Source organism: Arvicanthis niloticus, chromosome 1 (assembly GCF_011762505.2).
Source record: "Arvicanthis niloticus isolate mArvNil1 chromosome 1, mArvNil1.pat.X, whole genome shotgun sequence".
Classification (NCBI taxonomy): Eukaryota; Metazoa; Chordata; class Mammalia; order Rodentia; family Muridae; genus Arvicanthis; species Arvicanthis niloticus.
The window spans coordinates 77,477,955-77,501,435 of NC_047658.1; the positions used below are offsets into that span (position 1 = coordinate 77,477,955).

The 23,481-nt window shown below is 40.3% G+C and overlaps 1 protein-coding gene across 3 annotated transcripts in view; it reads right to left on the bottom strand.

Moving 5' to 3' along the window:
• Dennd2b (DENN domain containing 2B) overlaps nucleotides 1-23,481 on the bottom strand; it is a 182,748-nt gene that overhangs the window by 148,075 nt on the left and 11,192 nt on the right. Inside the window, exon 1 of one of the 3 annotated variants that reach the window (XM_076940634.1) lies at nucleotides 7,590-7,690. The exons of 1 other annotated variant lie outside the window; for it this stretch is intronic. The gene's annotated coding sequence lies outside the window, so the exon portion shown is untranslated. Of the gene's footprint in view, nucleotides 1-7,280; nucleotides 7,390-7,589; nucleotides 7,691-23,481 lie in introns of those variants that run through there. One more of the 3 variants, XM_034487174.2, reaches the window with a different exon arrangement.

The following is a 23,481-nucleotide window of genomic DNA, read 5'->3' on the forward strand; positions in this document are numbered from 1 at the left end:
GAATTCCTAAGAAAAGCTTACCAACTGACTCTCAGTAAGTACACCAACCTCTGAGGAAACCTAGACAGTGTCTCCTCCTATCCTGTAAGAACCACAGATGGTAACAGAACCCAAGTAACAAAACATCTACCTAACAAAGGCACGACCAGCTATCAGCCCCTAGAAACACAGTCCTTACATACCCAGATGCCTAGACACCTGCATAAAAACACAATCAACAACAGCCAGGACAGAAAGTCTCCACTAGAGCCCACAACCCTACCACAGCAGGCCCTGCGAATTCTAACATAGCTGAAGCAAGAGAAAAAGACCTTAAAACAACCTTTATGCCTATGATAGAAGTCTTTAAAGAGGAAATGAATAAGTTCCTTTTAAAAATCTCTGAAAACACAATTAGTGAAAGGAAATGAATAAACCAGTTCACGACCTGAAAGTAGAAATAGAATCAATAAAGAAAACCCAAACTGAGGGAAATATGGAAATGAAAAATTTAGGATCTTGAACAGGAACCTCAGAGGCAAGCTTCACCCACGGAATAATAGAGATGAAAGAGAGAGTTTCAGGAACTGAAGACACAATAGAAGGAATGGATATATCAGGCAAAAAAATGTTAAATCTAAAAAAAAATCCTGGCACAAAACATCCAGGGGAAAAAATCCAGGAAATCTGAGACACTATGAAAAGACCAAGTCTAATAATAATAATAGGAATAGATGAAAAAGAAATCTAGGTCAAAGTAAATATTTTAAACAAAATCATAAGAAAAAAATCCCCTAACATAAAGAAGGAAACCCCTATCAAGGTACAAGAAGCACACAGAACACCCAATAGACTGGAGGACTAGAAATGAAAGGTCCCCTGAGCTGGAGAGATGGCTCAGTGATTAAGAGCACTGACTGTTGTTCCAGGAGTCCTGAATTCAATTCCCAGCACCCACATGGTGGCTCACAACCATCTATAATGGGATCTGATGCCCTCTTCTGGTGTGTCTGAAGAAAGAATGGTGAATACAGAAAATAAATAAATCTTAATTTAAAAAAAAAAAAAAAAAAAAAAAAGACCTGTTTTAAAAAAAGAAGGAAGGAAGGAAGGAAAGAAAGGCCCCTTGGACATAATAATCAAACACTAAACACAGAACAAAAAAAGAGTATTAAAAGCTGCAAGGGAAAGAGACCAAGTAACATACAAACATGTAAACATCTGTTAGAATAACACCTGACTTCTCAATGGAGACTCCAAAAGCTAGAAGGGACTAGGTAGATATTCTACAGACTCTGAAACCACAGATGCCAGCCCCATCCCAGACTAATATACTCAGCAAAACTGTCAGTCAGAATAGATGGAAAAAATAAGACATTCCATAAAACCAAGTTAAAGCAATACCTATCTACAAATCCAGCCCTACAGAAGGCCCTAAAAGGAAACTATAAACCTTAAGAAGTTCATTGCCATCCCCCCAAAACTCAAGTAATAATCTTAGACCAGCAAATCAAAAGATATCATAAACAAATGGACCTAACAAATATTTACAGAACATTTCACCCAAACACAAAAGAAAATACCTTCTTTTCATCAGCTCACTGAACTTTCTCTGAAATTGACCACATACTTGGACACAAAGCAAGTTTTAACAGATACAAGAAAACTGAAATAACACCCTGCATTGTATCTGACCACCAAAGCTGAAACAACAGAAACAACAGAAAGCTTACAAACTCAGGGATCCTGAACAACTCTCTACTGAATGATATAGCCCAACTCTGCCTACTTTGTGGGATCTTCTTTCTTCCACACTTCTCCACTCTTCCCACCTTTTCAACCCCCTAACACTAGATAGGAAAGCAAAAAGGATAGAAAGGACATTAGATGACATTATCCTCAGGCTACTTCCTGTTGTTTAGGTGCATCGAGTTCCTTGGGGCTTCACTCTCAGGATATCTAATTTATTTTTGTTGTTGTTTCTTCTTTGCACACAACTACTGGATAAACCACAACAAACCATGACCAACAACAACCAGTCAACAACCCACCCTGCCTCTCCATACCCTGCCTCTTACATACCCTCTGAAAAGTCCCCAGAATTCCAAATGTCACACAATTGCAGAAACTATCTGCAGCTGGCAAAATCACACCCCTGCTAAAGCATGAGGACAATCATAGTCAGCTGCTGTGAACAATCTGAAGCAGCCCCATATCCACTCACAGGATTAAAACGAAAACATATTCCCATAATATTTCTGTTTTTTTAAAGAAAACAAAACTCCAAAACTGTCACTACAGAATGAAAAATGGACCAAGAAAGAAATTAAAGTCTTTCTAGAATTGAGGAAAAAACAATACACAACATACCCAAACTTACAGTACACAATGAAGGCAGCTCTAAAAAGCAAGTTCATAGCACTGTCTACATAAAAAAAAATTTCCATCTTCCTGAGGAAACACCACACTGATTTCCATACTGGTTGTACAATTTTGCACTCCCACCAACAAAGGATGAATATTCAATTCCTTTCTCCACATCCTTCCCGACACTAGCTGTCATTTGCTTTATTTATTTTAGCCATTCTGACAAGTATAAGATGAAATCTCAAAGTAGTTTTGATTTACAGTTCCCTGATTACTAAGAATGCTGAACATTTCTTTTAAGTGTTTTTTAGCCATTTGAGTTTCCCCTTTTGAGAATTCTGTTTAGATCTGTACCCCACTTTTAAATTAGGTTGTTTGTTTTCCTAATGTCCTGTTTTTTCAGTTATTTATTTATTTATTTTTGGTTTTTCAAGACAGAGTTTCATTGTGTAGCCCTGGCTGTCCTGGAACTCACTCTGTAGACCAGGCTGGCCTTGAACTCAGAAATCCGCCTGCCTCTGACTCCAAAGTGCTGGGATTAAAGGCATGCGCCACCACAGCCCAGCTATTTATTTTGAATATTACCCTTTTCTCTTTTTTTCTTTTATTTATTTCATTATTATTTTTTAATCTTTATGTTTTTATTTTATATTCCTCTTTATCCATCCATACAATTTTGTTTACGTGCTATTTTCATTATTAGGCAATCATTTTTTAAAATATTTATTTACGTATACACACACACACACACACACACACACATATATATGTATATGTATATAAGTGATCTGTCTTCACACATACCCAGAAGAGGGCATCAGATCCCATTACAGATATTTGTGAGCCACCATGTGGTTGCTAGGAATTGAACTCAAGACCTCTGGAACAGCAGCCCCTGAGCCATCTCTCCAACCCTCTATTTTATCATTTAGAATACATTTTATTATAATATTTTATGGAGTTTTTTTAGATTTTTATTTACTCTTCTCTCATGTAATCCCAAGTGGAGCTTCCCTTCCCTCCACTCCTCCCAGTTCACCCCCCCCCCCCCATTTCCCCTCTCCCCCAGACTCCCTCTCCTCATACCACTCCCAAGATCAGAGCAGGTCTCTCTTGTTTGTCAAACAAACAAGATACAATAAGACACAACCTCTCACATCAATGCTAGGCAAGAAACCCACTAGGAGGAAAAGAGTCTCAAGATCATGCTTAAAGGGTCAGAGACACTCCCACTGTCAGGAGTCCCCCAAACCACCAAACATAACATATATGCAGGCCCCATGACTGCCGCTTTGGTCTCTGTGAGCCCCATGAGCCCTGCTTAGTTAATTATATATTAATGTGCTCTCCAAGTATGCTAGACCTCTCTGGGTTCCATGATTCTTCCTCCCCCTCTTCTATGGGGTTCCTGGGGAGAGACCCAATGGAGACCACAAACCTGGGCTCCCTCTCTGCCTAATGTCTGGCTGTGGGTTCTCAGCATCTGCTCCCATCAGCTGCCTCTTTAAGTATAGCAGAACATCATTAGGAAATACATACATATATAAATATATATAACCAGTGTGCTAGGTTTTACCCTAGGTCTCTGGGTATCCCAGCCTCTAGTTCCTGGTCATCTAGGCAGTGTTAGGCATGGGCCTCAACTTAGACCAGTCATGAGTTGACCACTCCCAGAAATTCTGCACTACCACTGCCCCAGCACATCTTACAGGCAGGACAGATTCGACATCAAAGGTTTTGTGGCTGAGAACCTTGCCTGGTTATAGAAGATGGATGGTTCAGGCTCTGTATCCTCCATTACTAGGAGTCCCCACTAGGGTCACACTCATAGATTCCAGGGAGTTTCCACCTTTTCTAGAGTTTTCACCTCTTACTATCTAATACTCTTTGGTGTACCAAGTCTTCAGAACACTAAACAAGTTCAGAAGAACTTGTCTACAAAGGGAATAGCCCAGGCTAGTCAACAAGTCCAGTGAGATAGCTCCACCAACTGCTACCCTTCCTATGTCCAGTGTCTGCGGAGAATCAAAGAGCCTGGTTATAAATTTGGGGATTCAAGGATACTTTATGTCCCCTAGCAGTACTTACAAACACAATTCCCTGGTAAAGGGCTAGGAAGGACTGTCCACATCTCTAAATCCTTTCTACAATACAATGAAATAATATTCCAAAGACATCTTATTGTTCTACTGGTCACAAAAGGTGAAAATAAGTTGGTCCCATTTAGAAAGATATCTCAGTTCATTTTTGTCTTATTTTAAAATTAAGAATTTTAATTAGAAGCAAGAGAATGAGAATAGGCAGAGCATCTTAAAACACTGAGGGGAGACAAGGAAAGGCTCTTAAATTGGAGCACTGAACTCTACCTCTCAGGATAGTTGTCAAAAAACACTGTCACTGGAGTTCTGCAAAATGTGGGCAGGACATACAGGATAAACCACCAGTGGTATTGCTCCACACACATTCCATTTCAGTGTTTGCCAGCTAACATTCAGCTCCTTCTTGTTCCCAGCAACTCTGTGGTCAATGCTACTAGCTCCTTCCCAGTTATCTAGCTACTTCCTGCAGGGTACTTACTGTCAATGGGGCATAAACTGATACACCCAAATACCTTGAATACACTTCCTTTTTAGCCTCCCAATTACAAAGTATGTATGACATCACATTCTCCTACACCTATGTCACATGACTCTTCTAAAAACACTATTCTGGCCATCATTGCTTTTCTTAAAAACCTTTAGAAGCTTGATGATGTCTGTGGGATAAAATTCCAGCCCTTGAGCCAGAATTCAAGCTGACCACAGTCCCTGCAGCTGGACCTCCCACAGCTCACTGCAGAAGCAGCAGTGGACATACAGTCATCAAACTGGGCACCTAAATACCAGCTCTGCCATGACTGCTGTGCCATCTTGAGCAGGATACCTATTGCTCTGGCCTTCTCTCCTTAAAACAACAGCAACAGGGAAAAATGAGAGAGCATCCAGCAGCTCATGGCTCAGAGCACCGCTCCATTGGGCTCTTCTCCCCAGTCTCTACCCAAATGGCCCACTCTGCTCTCTTGAAAACCCCACTATCAACTCTGCACCATTTATCTGCACAACCACACATCCAGCCCAGGCCCAATTCAAACAGCCTTTTTCCTGGGAAGTATTTCTGCCTCATAACCATCTTCTACTTGACGATCTGTAATTCTTACATTATAAATCAATCAACTACATATTTACTTGTGTCAATCCTTTTTTTCTAAAAGTACACAAGTTGAGGAGCAAGACTTTACCAAACCGTGTGATGGCACATGCCTTTAATCCCAGCACTTGGGAGGCAGAAGCAGGAGGATTTCTGAGTTCGAGGCCAGCCTGGTCTATAGAGTTCCAGGACAGTCAGGACTACACAGAGAAACCCTGTCTTGAAAAAACAAACAAACAAACAAAAAAAGACTTTACCAAGCCAATCATAATAGAATATATTGATGATAAAGGTTTTCTTGAAAATGCCAAAAAAGGGTTCCTTTTTAGCCCAATTAAGGAATGCAAAAAACCTCCAACAAGTATCTTTCTCCAAATATTTATATGAATTAATCTCCTCTCCATATTTTACACAGTCTTTCCAAAGGTAAGTTTAATTACTAAATAGGAGTGCTTCATTTGTTAGTCTCCTATAAATTCTCATTCAGGCCAGTGGAATCCAGACAGCTTTTTCTTCATTTAATAGACTCCGAGCCTCAGAGTCTTTCTAATTCAGCATGGGATACAGAGACCATGAACAATTCAGTCCTTTTGATTAAGTTTTCTAGAATTTACTCTATTTCTGATCCTTTAGACATCTCTTACGTCTGAGAAGGAAAAAAATCCATGAAGGGAGCAGGACAAGGTATTTTCACAACTGTAATCCTGTAATCCCAGGATTTGGATAGTGATGGCAGAAAAAACTCAAGAGTTAGGGCCAGCCTGAGCTACATGAGACTTTGTCCCCTGCATATCCCCCAACGCCCCCCAAAAAAACTAATGAAGACATTCACCTTCTGAAAAACACTCTTTGCAGGGAAGAAAAAAAAAAAAAAAACAAAGCAATTATATAGTCAGTTGGGGGTTTTCCTTGTGGCATCTTGGACATGAACTAATGACTTCTTTACCACTCCCCAGACCTTGCAATGAAAAAGCAGAAACATCTTGCTGGAAATGAGACCGGGAGCTGGTCTGAGACAGCATTATAGCAAATTCTTTCATTCAGCTAGGAAGCTATTTTATCCATATTTAAACAATTATAAACTATGTTCATAAAAAATTTCCACAACACTGCAATATTCCTTTAAAAACACTAGAAAATGTTCAGTCCTTCCAACTTTACTCGGAACTAGATTTTCAGACCTTGAAAGCACCGTAAATATTGAAGCGTGCTCCTTCAATGCTAGATCACTTGGTTAACACCAAAAAGCGAGCATGTAAGCGTAAGGAGGTAGCGAGCAACAAACCCTGTTTAACTGATCCAAGTGATAGAAGACAACGTTAATTTCCTTTGTTTGAGTTAGAAGCTAGTCTGTGTGGGTGCCGAGTCTGAGCGTACACGCGTGTTCCTCACCCAGCTGCACTCGAGCAGCATGGGCTCAGGTAAATGCAGTATAACTCTGTCTCCGAGGCTACTTGCATCCCGCAGTTCTATATAATCCCAGACTCGGGTCTGCACTTCATACCCCACACAGCGTCGCCCGAGCCAGACCGGAAGGCAGGGCTGGCCAGGATCGCCCAGGAGGGCAGTCCCCACCAATTCTGAAAGCCGCGGCCCGCACCTCGTACTCACGCAGCAGGAGCCCCTCTCTGGGCCCGGAGTATAGAAAATGGAAGTGCTCAGTGAGCCGCAGAACTGGAGTCCTATGCACCCGCCACAGAGCAGGGAGCAGAAGCAGCGACTCCCGAGAGCGACAAGGAGCCACTTACCTCCGCTGCCCGAGCCTACAGAGAGCTCCTCAAAGTCCGAGCTCCCTGGGCGCCGCACAGCCCCGAGGAGGGGTACTGCTCCCGCAGAGAGGGCGGGAGGCGGGAGGGTATCCGCGCCCCGGGCTGCAGAGCCAGGGGAGGCGTGCCTCTACCAGAGTCCTAAAGGGTGGGCTGCTGCAGCCCGGAGGAGGTTGTGCTCCCTGGGTGTTGAGGGTGGGGGGGGGATGAGCTCTACGGGGTGCGGGGGGGGGTGGCGGATATGACCAGAGTAGGGTGGGAAGTCAGGCCCCCAGACCGCACCGCCCTCACCTCGGCACCATCCGACCAAGGATTGTCTGGATCTGGAGCAGAAGCACAAGGGGATCAGAAACTTTATGTCATTTTCTCATACACACGTGACCCCCCTGCAGTCCAGATGGTTTCAATCACCAGAGGAAAAAAGCCGTTCTGCTGGTATGCAGGAAAAGCCGGAGCTGGGAAAGTCTGGGAAAAGCTGCCTGTACAGCCGGCTTGCCTTCAAACAAACCCAAGCACTCTTTCCGTTCTGCTGGCTTTGGGCCCAGGAGCCCTAAGAAACCGAAGACATTAAAAGAAGCTACCCTGGGTACTGCAGCCAGTAGCAGAACTAAAGCTCTAGGGTTGCAAGGATCAGGTCTGAAGTCAAAGCTCCACAGGAATTGTGAGAATTTAAAAAGCTTCACATGCAAGCAAAACCAAGAGGTAAAAGAGAATGCTATTCAATGAAGAAACAAGTTATCTGTGGCAGTCTTATTTATCAGAGGAATTCGAAGGACAAATTATTAACCCAGTATAACAATCTGTTTCAATCAGACCCATGCTTACTTGGTGGAATGCTTTGTAACTTGAATTCTCCTCACATAAATTACTTACAAATAGACCATGGAATTGGAATGAGCAATAGTGAAAACTGACTTTCAAAATTTAGAATTTCAAATTGAAAGTTTTGGCGGAGTATCACACACACAGCTTTAGTCCCAGCACTAAAGACACAAACAGATCTCTTTGCGTTCAAACCAGCCTGGTCTACATGGCCAGTTCCAGGGTAGCCAGTCTACATAGAGAGACCTTGTCTCAAAACAAGACAACATTTACAATTTTAGGGCTGGGGGGTATAACACATGTGAGTCTCTGGGTTTAGTCTGTGATCACACTTAATAACTTTACATACACTGGTTGCATTTCAAAAGAACCAATGTATGAGGATGAATATAAGCAGGCTCTAAAGCTAAGGTCTGTTTCAAAACCCAACTGAATTGTTGCATATCCTTAAAAGATATTTACTCAGCTGCAAGAAGACAAGCACTAAAATAATAAGTTTAAGATTCATCCTGGAAATAATTCAACTCGCTCATGATCAAGCACAACTAGTGACAAGAACTAAACTAATATAAAACTCTTGTTCCTTTTCCAAAAGAGGATATTAGAGATGAATTGTAGTAGCACGTCGTTAACTCTTTATCATCATACTGACATCAGCGAGGATGTCTTCACTGTTGAGTAGACTTTACCTTTGGTGCATTGAACTGGCTCTGTCTACACTGGGAAAACCCCAACTTTCAGCTGCTGTTGAGACACTCTGGAAAACAAGGGCACTGCCTGGAACTAAGCAAGTCAGTATAGGGTTTATTCCAAACTCACAATCCAACAGTGAGTTTCTGCTCCGGCTCACTGACCTGTGGATCCTACAAGAGAACTGGGCTACACTTGGATGGACTTGCCTCTCTAAATCTCCAGTCTTAAATTAGGGTGATTATTCCCCCAACACAGAAAGAGAGAATGCCTGCATGGCAACAGGGAGGAGGACCAGGGATGCAGGAAATGGACAATGACAAGCCAAGCCTCATAGCTTAACACTCCTGGCAAATGCCCACCTCTAAGGATCTGTAGTGGGGGAAGGGATGGTAGAGAATATCCAGAGGCCTCAAGCATGCATGCTGTACCACTGACCACCAGCCCTGTAAAGGGGCTCATCAGTCTCTCACTTCTAACACTAATGTAGTAACGTCTCATTTTCTCCATGGGTGACATCTATAGAAAAAGCCAACTGAACAGAAGGCATCAAGACTGTCTTCCACAGAGATCCAGGACATTAGTTATTCTCATCTCTAGCTACAGGGAATTCTTATGTGTGCTGAAGCAATTGCAAGAGGCAATAATGAGGTACAAATCATTCTTTTTGTCTATTTCATTTATAAATTATACATAGAACTGTGTGTGTGCGTGCGTGTGTGCGTGTGTGTGTGTGTGTGTGTGTGTGTGTGTATGTGTATCCACAGTGGTATGTATACTACAAAGCATATGAAAAGATCAGAGAACAACTTTCAGTAGTTGTTTCTTTCCTTCCACTTATTAAGGCAAGGTCTATATCTTTTCCCCTTATTGTAATCCAAGCTAGCTGACCTTTGACCTCTCTTTGATTCTCCTGTCTCTGCCTCCTAGCTCACAGACTGGGATTACAGACAAACATTGCTACTGCATCTGGTGCTTTTAAAAATTACCCTATTATTTAAATTACATATATATGTATATTCTATGTGTGGTTATGTGCATCAGTGAGTACAGGTACTCATGAAGTCTAGAAGAGGGTACTGGATACCCTGGAACTGGATTTACTGCTGTTTGTGAGCTGCCTGACATGGGTGCTGGGAACTGAACTGTGGTTCTCTGCAAGAGCAGCAAGCACTATTAACCACGGGCCATCTCTCCAGCCCCTATATCCAGCTTTTTATGTAAGTTCCAGAAATGAACTCAGGGCAATCACTTTTATCCACTGAGACATCCTGCCTGCTGATGTGTAGAAAGAACTGTTTTAATTCCCGAGAAAAACCTTTACTAGATCTGTCCTATCAGGAAGAAAATTAGCATACCTTAAAAGTCTCTAAATATAGTCCCAATATTAGTTCCACTTATGTGAGCATTACTGAGAGGCTAATATTGGCCAAATATTTATTAGAAACAATGACATCTGGAACTTCTTTTGTTTTTGTTTTGTTTTTGTTTAGAGCTGAGGACCAAACCCAGGGCTTTGCGCTTGCTAGGCAAGCACTCTACCACTGAGCTAAATCCCCAACCTCATGGAACTTCTTTTAATTTTCACTGACCAAATATTCATTTTGTTGGATGAACAAGGCCAATTATGAATAATGTTCTTAAGAAGATAGTATGCTCTGAAGACAGGAGCCAGGTCCAGTTTGCTCACAATTACATCCTATATACCTACCATGAAATAAGTCTACAATGCTATTTCAATATTCATGCTATTTGAATGAATAAAAAATAAGCTGAACGCAGTGAAATGCCTGTGATTCCAGCTTCTCACAAGGCTGAGACATACCTGGCAACAGGGAGACTTCACAAGAAAAAGAAAAGAGAGTGGTAAGGACACTTCTCAGTAGGCTGCTGCCCTGTAAAGCACATCACTTATAAACAACAGAATAAAATAATAGCTGTGGGGAAGAGCTAGCAGCAAAAAAGAGAAGGAGTGGTTAGCACTAGCCAGCTGTGCACTTTAATCACAACGTATGTTCAGACACAGCCTGCTGAAAATAGGAAGCATTTGTGGAAGGAATTTGGTCTGTTTAGTGCCTAAATTAGGGACTTCAGAGATACACTTTCCCATGTCCCCGTTGTTCAGTGCCCTCAATGAGAGCCAAGACAAGATTTGAGCATAAACATCCTGACTCTAATTTGGATAGCATGAAGACAGTCCTTTCATCCTCTCTCTGACTTCTCCTCTGCCTCCAAGTCATTTCCTCTGTACTGTCTTCTGTCAGGCAAATGCAAATCTCCTAATTTTCAGATGTAGAAGCTTTGGCTCCCTTTGTGTAGAGAAGTACAATACAGCATGATTACATGGTCATATTCCATACAGATGCCTGGCAACACATCTTATAGCTAAGTGTCTGTATATTTTAACTCTGAGAGACTTAAAATTCAACTATTTTACCACACACCAAAACAGAACTTGACATCACAAAGATGGGCTTTAGTTCCTTTTACTGTTTTAAGTCCTGCACTTAAGCAGGATAAGTTGTTTGGGGTTTTGGTTGACACATCATTTTTTTTTTTTCGGGGAAAGACTTTTGGGTCTATAGCTCCAGTATTCACAAAGCAAAATTCCCCATAGCACATGTGCCCATTAGCCTGGCTGTGGTACTATGCTTCCTGGCCCAACCAGCCAGGTTTCTCTGTAGCAGAAAAATGGGAGACATGGTTGGTCTAGATGACTCGGCTTTCTATGACAGATGTTCCCAACATCCTTTCTTATTCTTAGTTTTTTGTTAGATCTTTGGGTATTCTGGGGTTTGGGACGGTGGTGTTCAGTTGGTTGGTTTGGAGGCAGGGTCTCATTGTAGTCCAGCTATAGCCTTCAATCTGTGCTATAACAAAGAATGACCTTAAGCTCCTGATCTTCCTGCCTTCACCTCCAAAGTCCTTTTCTAGTATTTAAGAGCATTATGTTTTAGTTAAACTGGCAAACTTGAGTGTTATTTTAAATCATATGGAAATGATTTTTTTTGTTGTTGTTTTTGTTTTTCGAGACAGGATTTCTCTGAGTATCCCTGGCTGTCCTGGAACTCACTCTGTAGACCAGGTTGGCCTCGAACTCAGAAATCCTCCTGCCTCTGCCTCCCAAGTGCTGGGATTAAAGGCATGCGCCACCACTGCCCGGCATGGAAATGGTTTTTAAAATCATTAATCACAAATAAATAATTTAAAAGCTGGGTAGAATGGTGAACACCTTTGATCCCAGTACTAGGTACTAACAAGGGGATCTCTCTGAATTTAAGGCCAGCCTGGTATACACTGAAAGTTCTAGACCAGCCAGAGCTACATTGTGAGATCTTACCTCAAAAATAAATAAATAAGCAGAAAAGGAAACAAAAATATTAACCAGACTCCATAACCTTCACAAGTGCTATTTCTGCTTTCCATTCAACCAGATTGGAGTAGAAATTCATGTTTGTTTGTTTATGTTTTTCAAAGCAGGGTTTCTCTGTGAAGCCCTAGTTGTCCTAGAACTCACTCTGTAAATCAGGCTGGCCTCAAATTCACTGAGATCCACCTGTGTCTGCCTCCCAAGTGCTGGAATTAAAGGTATAAGCCACCACCACCTGACCTAAAAGTTCATTTGTAAAGCAGCTGGATGTATAGCATACTTGTAATTTCAACACTTAAGAAAGGTAAGGCTGGAGACTTGCTGCAAGTAGAATGCCAGCATAAGATACACAGGGAAACCTTGTCCAATAACAAAACACCGGGCTGGGGATTTTCTCAGTTGGTAGAGGGCTTGCCTAGAATACAGAAACCCTAGGTTTGATTCCCACTGCTGCAAAAAACTTGGGTATGGTGGTATACATACCTGTAATCCTTAGCAGAGGTGAAGGGGAAATGTGAAGGGCAGTTCTTTAGCGAAATAGTGAGTTCAAGGCTAGCCTGAGCTCTACATGATACCCTGTCTCAAGATAAGTAAAACACAAACAAATAACTCATGTTCACCCTTGAGACTTTCACATGAACTTTAAGGCTGAAGCAGAGGGTTGGTGAGTTGGTTCAGTGGCTAAGACCACTAGTTGCTCTAGCAGAGGACCCATGTTCAATTCCCAGTACCCATGTGGTGGTTCACAACCACCAATAACTTCAGTTCCAGAAGATTCAACTCTCTCTTCTGACCTGTGGGCACCAGGCACAAATGTGGACATAGACACACACACTGGGAAATAGTTATTACCCTGTGTAACTATTCAGCAAGTTAAAGCACTAAGCCATACAAATCTAACAACCCAAATTCAATCCCCAGAACCCAAATAAAAAGTCAGATGCATCTGTAATCACAGCACTAATGGGAGAGGAGAGCTGCCCTTGAGTGGAAGCTAGTCTTCACAGCAGTAAAAACCCTTCCTCAAAGTGGGGTGGGGGACTGACCCTTGAAAAATGTTCTCTGACCTTTATGTGTTCACCATAGCACATGCACATCCATACTCATGTAAAAACTTAAAAATAAAAAGACACAGCTCTGACAAGTACAAAGGGAACCAGATATGATAGTACATTCATGTAACCCAAACAGAAGGCTGAGGCAGGAAGGGATGACCTTGGGTGGTATGGAAGGTCTTGTTTGTCTTTTCATTGGCTCTGTACTTGATTTCCAAGCCCCTCTAGCACTATGGCATGTGCAAAGTCACTGGGTTCTCACTCAGATCTAAGATGCCACAAGTAGGCATCAGTCTAGACCTGCTGACTTAGAATCCCCAAGGCTAAAGTAGTAGGCTAAAGATAAGGTCTTTGCTTTGTAAGTTGTACAGTGCATAAAGCCCTACCATTACTACACATCCACTCACACAAGCTTCCCCAACGAAACTATGAAAATATTACATAAATTGAAATAGAACACAATTTTTTCCTTCACAATAATACTTGACAGCCTATCTCGAAAGGAAAAAAAATCCATCAACTAAATTCTTAAGAATTAATTCCTACAAATAAAGCTCATGCTTAATAAAACTTCTTAAGAGATTACTAAGGAATCACCAAGATTTTGTTAAACAAAAAGCACTAATAGGTCACTTTTGACACTATTCTTGGGGAGACCTGAACAAACATCTCACTCATCCCAGAGAGGAAACCATCAATAGATCCACGTTAAGGATACCACCAAAATCTAACCTGATGAATCAAAGAGTTTTATTGGTGTTACTTACAAGAATATGGGTGAGGGTTTACTTAGAGGAACAGAAATGACTCAAGGACAACCACATCACCAAAAACCCACACCAGCATGAATCATAGCAGACAAAATCTGAAAACCTGGGGCTCACCATACACTTTGCAGGTAGCTCCACAGATTGAAGGGTATCTTTTGTAGGAGGCTCAGTTACTCTGAGCCTTTTCTAGCTTGTTTTAAAATGTCTCTGCCATTCTTGTAGCTTATATTCTTGTAGAGGGAGGAACATAGCATATCTCATCAGTTTCAGGAACTTCCTGAAGCCTTTTGAGTTGTTTACTTCGTGAGTTTAAGAAGTTTGCCTGAAGGACAGAATATTTTCACCTCCTCTTAGAACATTCAATGTTTAAGACTTTTTTTGTTGTTGTTGTTGGTTATTCAAGACAGGGTTTCTCTGTATATAATCTTGGCTGTCCTGGAACTCACTCTGTAGACCAGGCTGGCCTCGAACTCAGAAATCCACCTGCCTCTGCCTCCCAAGTGCTGGGATTAAAGGCGTGCGCCACCACTGCCCAGCTGTTTAAGACATTTAAAATGTCTCTGAAAAATTATTATACCACTCCAGTGAAGCTACTAACCTTCTGCAATATCTGATCAAAGAATGCTTAATTAAATTGTTTAAATATTTACTTATTTTTGTGTATGTATATGGATGGGTACACATATGCCCTACTGTATGTATGAAAGTCAGAAGACAATTTGAAGAAGTCATTCTTTCTTTGCATTATTTGGGTTCTAGGGATTTAACTCAGGTCATCAGGCTTGGTAGCAAACAACTTTATCATTAGCTGAGCAATCTCACCACTTCCAAGACTGATTAAATTTTTTAAATTGCAAAAAAATAGGAAATTCAGAACACTTACATGAGTTACATGTAAAACTTTTTTGACATTGTGACTTAGAAAGCATTTTACATATACTAATATGTAAATATAGGTAAGACATAACTAAATGTAAATTTTAAAAACAAAATAAAATAATATACAAGAAAATAAGTTTCCTCTAATTTTGTTTGCATATGCATGTTCATTTGTGTTCAGGTGTGCATGTGCTACAGTGCTCTTGTGAAGGTCATGGGATGGACTCAAGTGTGATCTTCTCTTTCCACCTTGTTTGAAGCAGGGTCTCTTAGTTGTTCACTGCCGCTGCTGCATATGTCAAGCTAGCTGCCCTTCAAAGATTCTTCCGTTCAGCTGTCAGCTTTCCCTCTCCTCGTAGGAGCACTTGGACAACAGATGTATGCCACAGCACCCAGCTTTATGTGAGTTCTTGGAGTTTGAACTCAGACCCTCACACTTGTATGGCGAGTTATTTTACTGAGCCATCTCCCCACCCAAATCTTCCCTCTCATTCTTACTGCAGATCAGTGCAGATTATGTATTCTTCCAGAGATGCTCATGAGGAAATACAGAACTGTTGATATGTACTGAATTTATTTCAAGGTAAAAAGCTTTAAACAGACTCTCAAAGAGGTTCACTATCTCAAAAAAAAAAAAAAAAAAGAGTAATAATTATTTTAGAGCAAAGTTGAAGGGCACTACCCAGTCCATTAATAGGATTAGGAGAATGGCAACTTGCACATGGAGGTTTGACTAAGAATGGCCCCCAGAGGCTCATACATTTAAATGCTTAGTCATTAGAAAGTGACACTATTTTAGAAGAATTAGGAGATATGGCCTTGTTTGAGGAAGTGTGTCACTGGGGAAGCCCACACCAGGTCCAGCCTCTCTGCCTACACATCAGGATGTAGCTCTCAGCTAACTTCTCCTGCCTTCATGATCCCCACTATGATGATAATGGCTAGAGTTTCTGAAACTGTAATCAAGCCCCCAATTTTAAAGGTTTCCTTTAAAAGAGTTGCATGTCATGGCATCTCTTCATAACAATAGAACAATGATTAAGACAATGTATTTACTTATTAGTTTTTCTCTGTATAATTCCAGACAAGCAAGAACATTGCAACAGGCAGTGTTGGTTAGCATGCAGATGTGGTTATAAAACATTCCATCTGCTTGTTAATAACTTCCTGATTTTTATTTCTGTCTCACACAATCCTTCCAAACAATGTTAGTATGTTGACTGACAAAGAATGGAAATGTGTAGAAAATTTTTGGTATATGAATATTCACAAATAATACACATTCTTCTCTCATAACCTAAAAATTTTCTACACAGTAAGAAAAGATTTTATTTAACTCTACAAGGAATTCAAAGGAAATATTGACTGATAATACTAGTTATTATAATTAAAAAGTTATAGGATTATTAATAAAGAAAATAGGCCAGGCAGTGGTGGTACACACCTTTAATTCCAGCACTTGAGAGGCAGAGGCAGGAGAATTTCTGAGTTCGAGGCCAGCCTGGTCTACAGAGTAAGTTCCAGGACAGCCAGGGCTACACAGAGAAACCCTGTCTCGAAAAAACTAAAAATGAAAAAAAAAAAAAAAAAGAAAGAAAAGAAAATAGAAAAACTATAGTACAGAGAGAGAAATAATGAGAATTAACTGGAATCTTGTCTAGTAAATATTTGTATTTCAGTGATTGTTTTCAAGTGTTACTACTGAGATTTTCACAGAAAATTAAGACAATTATTTTCTTCTACTATGAGAAACAAGTTGTGATGCTTTCCTGAGCCCCATTTCCACAGCAAAAGCAGTTTCCATGGCTTAAATTCCACAACATGCCTTTCACTCTCCCCTTTCAAAATGTACCAAAGATGTAATATAAAAAAAAAAAAATCAAAGTTGTCTTTCAATAACCAGTCATAAAAAGGTTACATTAGACCTAGGTCCATATGCTTTTGTGTTACAGTATTTGGCATTTTATTTTAAATACTAGACTAACAATAACAACAATAGATCACTTAAGGAATGCTTTGGGATAACTTCAGTGACTGGGCCAGCTATGAGAGCAGGTGAGCTGAGATGTCAGGTGCTCTGGATGCACAGGAAGTGAAAGCAGGCTCAGAGAGGTTCATTAAGTGTGCAGGAGAGTTTGGTTTTAGTTTTGATTTTTTGAGACAGAGTTTTTCTGTATAGCCCCAGATGTCCTGGAACTTGCTCTGTAGATCAGGCTGGCCTTGAATCCAGAGATGTATGTGCCTGCCTCTGGTATCAGGCTCTGTGCTGGATAGTTTTGTCAACTGGGACAAAACTCAAGTCATTTGAGGAGAAAACCTCAATTAAGAAAATGCCTCTAGTAATAGAAACTGACTTGCAGGGTTCAGATTATCTGCCCAACTTCCATAAATATAAATATGAAGCAACTTTGAATTTAATGCATAATTGTTTGGAAGATTTTTTTCTTTCAATAAAATACTATAATAGCTAGAGAAAAACATTTCTCAAAAAAAATGCTTTCTATAAGTATGGAAATAGTCTGATTTCTCTAATATTGCATACAGAAGTAACAAAATCTTTTGATAATTTAAAATTTCTTAATGTTATTAAAAATCTATAGTTTTACTTTATTTACATTGGTTATAAGTCATTAACTGTAAAAAACTGTGGAGTTCAGATTGTATCTCATACACCTGTGACATGAAGGAACCATATTGATTGGTATGTAAGCTAATCAAGCATTTGTTCCTAATTTATTGAAACCAAACAGTTTTTTTTTTCAGAAGTATTTTCTCTGTATTAAAAAAAAAAACTTTTTTGGTGGAAAAAAAATAAAAAATAAATAAAAAGAAAGAAAGAAAGAAAATGCCTCTATAGAATTGGGCTGTAGGATAGCCTTCAGGGTCTTTTTTTTAAATTGGTGATTGAAGGGAGAGAATCAGGCCCTTTGTGGATGCTGCTATTCTTTGTTTTGTGGTCCTAGGTTAGATTACAAAGCAGGCTGAGCAAGCTGTAGGGAGCAGGCCAGTTAGCAGCACCCTCCATGGCCTCTGCATGAGCTCCTGCCTCCAGGCTCCTGCTCTGTTTGAGTTCCTATCCTGACCTCCTTGGATTGTGAACAATGACAAGAAGTATAAGCCAAATAAACTCTTTCCCAAGCTGCTTTGGTCATGTTGTTTCATCATAGCAATAGTATCCCAAACTAAGATTTAAGGCTGGACAGTGTTCACCTACCTACAGACTTTCAGCTTTTCTGCATTCAGTATGACATAGGCCAGAGGTTTGTCAAATATAGCTCTTATTATGTTGAAGCACTTCTCTTAAACTTAGATAGTTCTTGGTTTTGGGTTTTTCTTTTTAAGTGTTGGTTTTCTTGGGGGTTTGGGGTGTGTGTGTGTATTGTGTAGTTTTCTTGGTGATTTGGAGGTGTGTATGTAGTTTTCTTGGGGGTTCAGGGTATGTGTGTGTCTGTGTGTCAGTGGTGGTGGTGGTTTTTAAACCATGAAAGAATGTTAAATTTTATTTTTAATACTTTCTGTGTCTATTGGGATAATCATATGGTTTTCTATTTTCTTCTATCAATATAAGATATTACATTTACTGATTTTTGTATATTGGATCATTCTTGCATTTCTGGCACAAATACTGCTGTATAAAGGTTTATAATCATTTCATACGCCACTGAATTTGAATTACTAGTATTTTATTGATAACTGACTGAATAATAAAAGGTCCTATCTGGTAAAAACCATGAGTTAATATTAAGGAATTTAAATTTCATTATAGAGAACATGGTAGTCTTGGAAACAGTAATGCGATGTGCACTTTGGGAAAACAACTCCAGGTATGATGTAAAGAAACAATTAGAAACAAAAGTGGCAGCTGCACATGGCAGAACAAGCCTTTAGTCCCGGGACCAGACACAGGCAATCTCTGAGTCAGAGGCCATCCTGGTTACTAGTAAGACTCTGTCTCAAAATAAAACAAGCAAGAAAGCAATCAGGCTCTCAACCCTTGGTGCCCATCAAGAAAATACTCTAGGAGAACTGTCATCTTCCAGCTTCTTTTTACAATTTTTAAAGAATAAAAGATTTATGGCTGAAGAGAGAGTGCTAACTTTCCTTTCCAAATCCCAGCACCCACCTTCCGTGACTTAAAACTTCCTGCAGCTGCAGCTCTAGAGATCTTCTGGCTTTTGAGGGTACGCATAAAGATATGAGGACACACACAGAAATAAAAGTTAAATTTACATACGGAGTTAAGACTTTATTTTTGTGTTTAATTATGTATATGTGCATATTTGGTGTGAGTGTGTGCATGTGAGTGAGAAGGGTGTTGATCCGGGAGCTGGAGTGACAAGCTGACTGACATGGGTGCTGGAAACAGAACAAGGTTCTCAGCAAGAGCAGTGCATGCTCTTACACAATGAGACATCACTCCAGCCCTGACACACCTTACTTTAATAATTATCCTCCTAACAGCTGGGATGACAGATGCTAAGGGAGCTTCTAGTAATAAATAAATAAATAAATAAATAAATAAATAAATAAATAAAATTGCATCAGTAAAGGGCATAGCAGTTTGTCTACATCTATCATGCCATTTCATATCATAGCCTTTCCCCAGGTGCTGCTATTCTGTAAAACAGGGTTGACCCCACAGAGCCACTCTCAGTTTCCTGGAAGGTTTCTCCTTTCCTTCCTTATTTCTTCCTCAGGACAATCGCCATTCTGTACTATTGATAATTCCTTTCATATTCATCAATCCTAACTATAAAAGGCTTGGACAGCTGAGAGATAAATGTCCAAAAAGCCCAAGCTGTAGGTGCCTAGGAAACTGTCACTCTAAGTCTCTTCTGTATGTGTGTTTGAGTATTTTACTACCAAGTGTTCTTTACTATAATATATGCACTTACTTTGAGCCTCAGATTTCCCATACAGATAACTCCAGTACTGCGAAGAAATAAAACCTTTGCTAATAATGAATCAAGCTGTATGGCTGAGGCATATCTTCAAAGCATCTCAACAGAAAGAATTCTTAGTAAGTAGCACAGGAGCAATCTAACTGACAAGAAGAAGAACCTGCATCTTTTCTGGAACCTCATAGTAAGATACAAACCTCCCAGCACTGAATGTGACTCGATAATCCTTTTATTCCTGGTGATTTGAATGCTTCTACCTCTGCACAGCAACTGTCCTAAGCTTGTCTAGTCTCAAAACTTCTAACTAGGGTGTTCCTAGCACCCACACAGAGGCTCACAACTACCAGTAACTCCAGCTATAGGTGATCTCATACCCTTTTCTGACATCTACAGGCACTGCATGGTATTCACACATTAAAAAATTAAACTGAAATAAATATAAAAAATAAACAAGCATCTCCTTAATGTGGGTGGGAACCTTGACTTCCTACTGTGAAAACAGAGGTGTCCGCTCCCTCAGCTTTCCCTGTCACATCTAAACAGCCCTTCACTCTCCCACCTCCTAAAACAGCTTAGTCTCTTGGATAGAAGACTTTTTGAAGCTCCTGTATCTTGTACCTCCTGTCTTTCTCTGTCTTGCTTGAGCATCTCATTTCTGTGGGTACCTTTCTCTGTGGTCTTTCTGAGAAGAGGTGATCAGTGGTAACTTTTGTTCCTTTGTAGGCGGAAAGCAGTTTTAATCTGTTCGCCCACTGGGTTGATAGTCTGGTTGAGAAAGTATATAATAGAGAAAACTACAATGTTCCAGCAGATTGCACAAGGCATCTTTTACTGATTATACTCATGCCTTCACACACCGCAGTTGGGAATAAAATATATTCTTCTGTCTTTGGAAACTTGTCTGGTCTCCAGGATGATGTAGTGTGGGTACTTTATACACTGACCTAAAACACAATAATCTGGAAACCCAGGTCTTAATGTTTTTGTTTTGTAATTTTGGGTTTGTTTGTTTTGTTATTGTTTGCTTTGAGACAGAATCTCATGCATCACGGGCTGGTCTCAAAGTCTGTACATAGCCAGGATAACCTTAAACTTCTGATCTTCTTCCCTCTACCTCCAAAACACTGGGATTACAGGCTTGCACCATGGCTTAGTAAGGTTTTACTGCTGTGAACAGACACATGACCAAGCAACTCTAATTGGGACTGGTTTACAGGTCCCCTTCAAAGGTTCAGTTCCTTATTATCGAGGTGGGAACATGGCAGCATCCAGGCAGGCATGGTGCAAGAGGAACTGAGAGTTCTACATCTTCATCTAAGGGCTTCTAGAAGACTGGCTCCAAGGCAGCTAGGACAAAGGTCTTAAAGCCCATGCCCACAGTGACACACCTACTCCAACAAGGCCACACCTCCTAATGGTGCCACACTCTGGGCCAAGCATATACAAACCATCACACACCAAAATGCCGGACTTCGCCGGGCGGTGGTTGCGCACGCCTTTAATCCCAGCACTTGGGAGGCAGAGGCAGGCGGATTTCTGAGTTCGAGGCCAGCCTGGTCTACAGAGTGAGTTCCAGGACAGCCAGGGCTACACAGAGAAACCCTGTCTCGAAAAGCCAAAAAAAGAAAAAAAGAAAAAAAGCCGGACTTCAACTATTCTAGTTTTTATTTTCAAATACTCTGTTATTCATTTTTCCTGTAGCACCCTGAACTCTTTTCTTGACCTCTATGCTCCCAGCCTCTCTATCAACTCCTTTCACCATCTCTATGACCACTTGGCATAGTGTATTTTATTACTACCTTCTTTTTTTTTTTTTTTTTTCTCTGTGTAGCCCTGGCTGTCCTGGAACTCACTCTGTAGACCAGGCTGGCCTCGAACTCAGAAATCCGCCTGCCTCTGCCTCCCAAGTGCTGGGATTATACTACCTTCTTTTCTGTGTAGTTTTCAAGTAGATTTTTCCGCTTGGTCTTTCCTGCATCCAGGCAATCATAGCTTCAGTTAAATCCACTGATCTTGTCACACTATTACTTCTAGAGCTCTAAGTTCTCCCCTTGACCTGAACTCCCCATTTACTTGTATGACATCTGTACCTGGATGTTCCAGATTTTGTGAACTTTGCATCTCAGTTCTAGCTCTCAGCATCCTATGCTCCAATCTCATAACAACTTGTTACCAGAAGATATCAAAAAAATGTTAGCTTCTTAACAGGCTCAAAACAAATGTCATCTGTTTAGTCAAACCTTCTCTGATTTCCTCCTGTCCTTGGCAGAGTGGATAAGTCATTCTTTGAGGCAGTTCTTAGCTCATGATGCTAGCTCACCGTGACCCAATCTATGGACTGAGCAGACACTGAGAGCCTCTTGAAAGAGTGGGTTAATCATCTTTCTATTAATATCAACTCCACCTTCAACACTTACCTAGCAACTATCTTTCATTCACTAAATGACAAGCTGTCAACTTGTCATTTCTGTTAAGATTGTAAAAATTATTTTTAACTTTGTGTATGTGTGTTTGCTTCTGAGGTAGAAGTGTGCAGATAAGTACAGGTGCTCCAGGAGGCTAGAGATGTCAGATCCCAGGGAACTGGAAATACAGGCAGTTGTGAACTATCTGACATAGATGCTGGGGACTAAACTCAGATCCTCTGGAAGAGCAGTACATGTTCTTAGCAAGCCCTAAATTATAGGCATTTCAAATGAACATATAATATAAACATCTGACAACATAATCCATCATTACGCATAGAATGTAGCTGGAAACTTAACCCATTAGAAAAACACACACATACACTTTAAAAATACACCTATGGTTATTTTTAAACCATAAAGGTTTTTATATTAAATCAAGTTTTCTAATCTAATACAAAGAAACATTTTTCATAGTCACTTGCACATATATTAATCAGAATTTTAAAAGCTTATTCAGTTTTCAAATCACTTGCTCTCCTAAGCAGACACCCCAAAATTTCCTAAGAATACAGAACACTTATTTTTTTTAAAGATCAAAAACAAAACAACAACAAAAGGCAAAGAGAAATCTTTTTGAAAAGTATCCCCCATATGAAAATGCTAACAGTGGATAACGCCCAAGCACCATGCCAACTCCTGACCATTTTTTTCCAGAGATGTTAAGTGATTAAGGAGTAAAGAAAAGACACCCTGCCTGTGGATTGGAGCCTTGCTGCTATGGGCATTGTAAGGCTGAATAAAGGATATCATTCATATGCACGGGTTAGGCCTTGTGTGCTTTTTGTTTACTTGAGTTTTTATTCTTTTTTTTTAACCAAGCCCTAATGCCAGATCTTACTCCCCGACCCCCCTTTTCCTGTTGAACTGATGCTATGTTAAGATATAAGCACAAACATTTTAGTGTTTTAAATCCATCCAATTGTTTGAGAAGGCATACGTGCTGGGCCATCGAAACCAAAACATTAGAGCTAGGAATTTTGATGAAGATAATAATTGCTTACAGACCATCTTGTTTTAACTTGCTCCACAAAGAGCACAGTCCTCTACCATACTTTCATCACAGGCTTTTTCACTGCATAATTGCCAATATAATTAACCCTTTCAAAAGAGAAATTATCTGTAGGTTAAGTCATAAGGAAGTTATCAATTAGATTCCATCATCTTCAAAATTTCACTTACCTAAACCATATTGTTTCATGGCTGACTTAGGCATACTCTTTACAGCCCA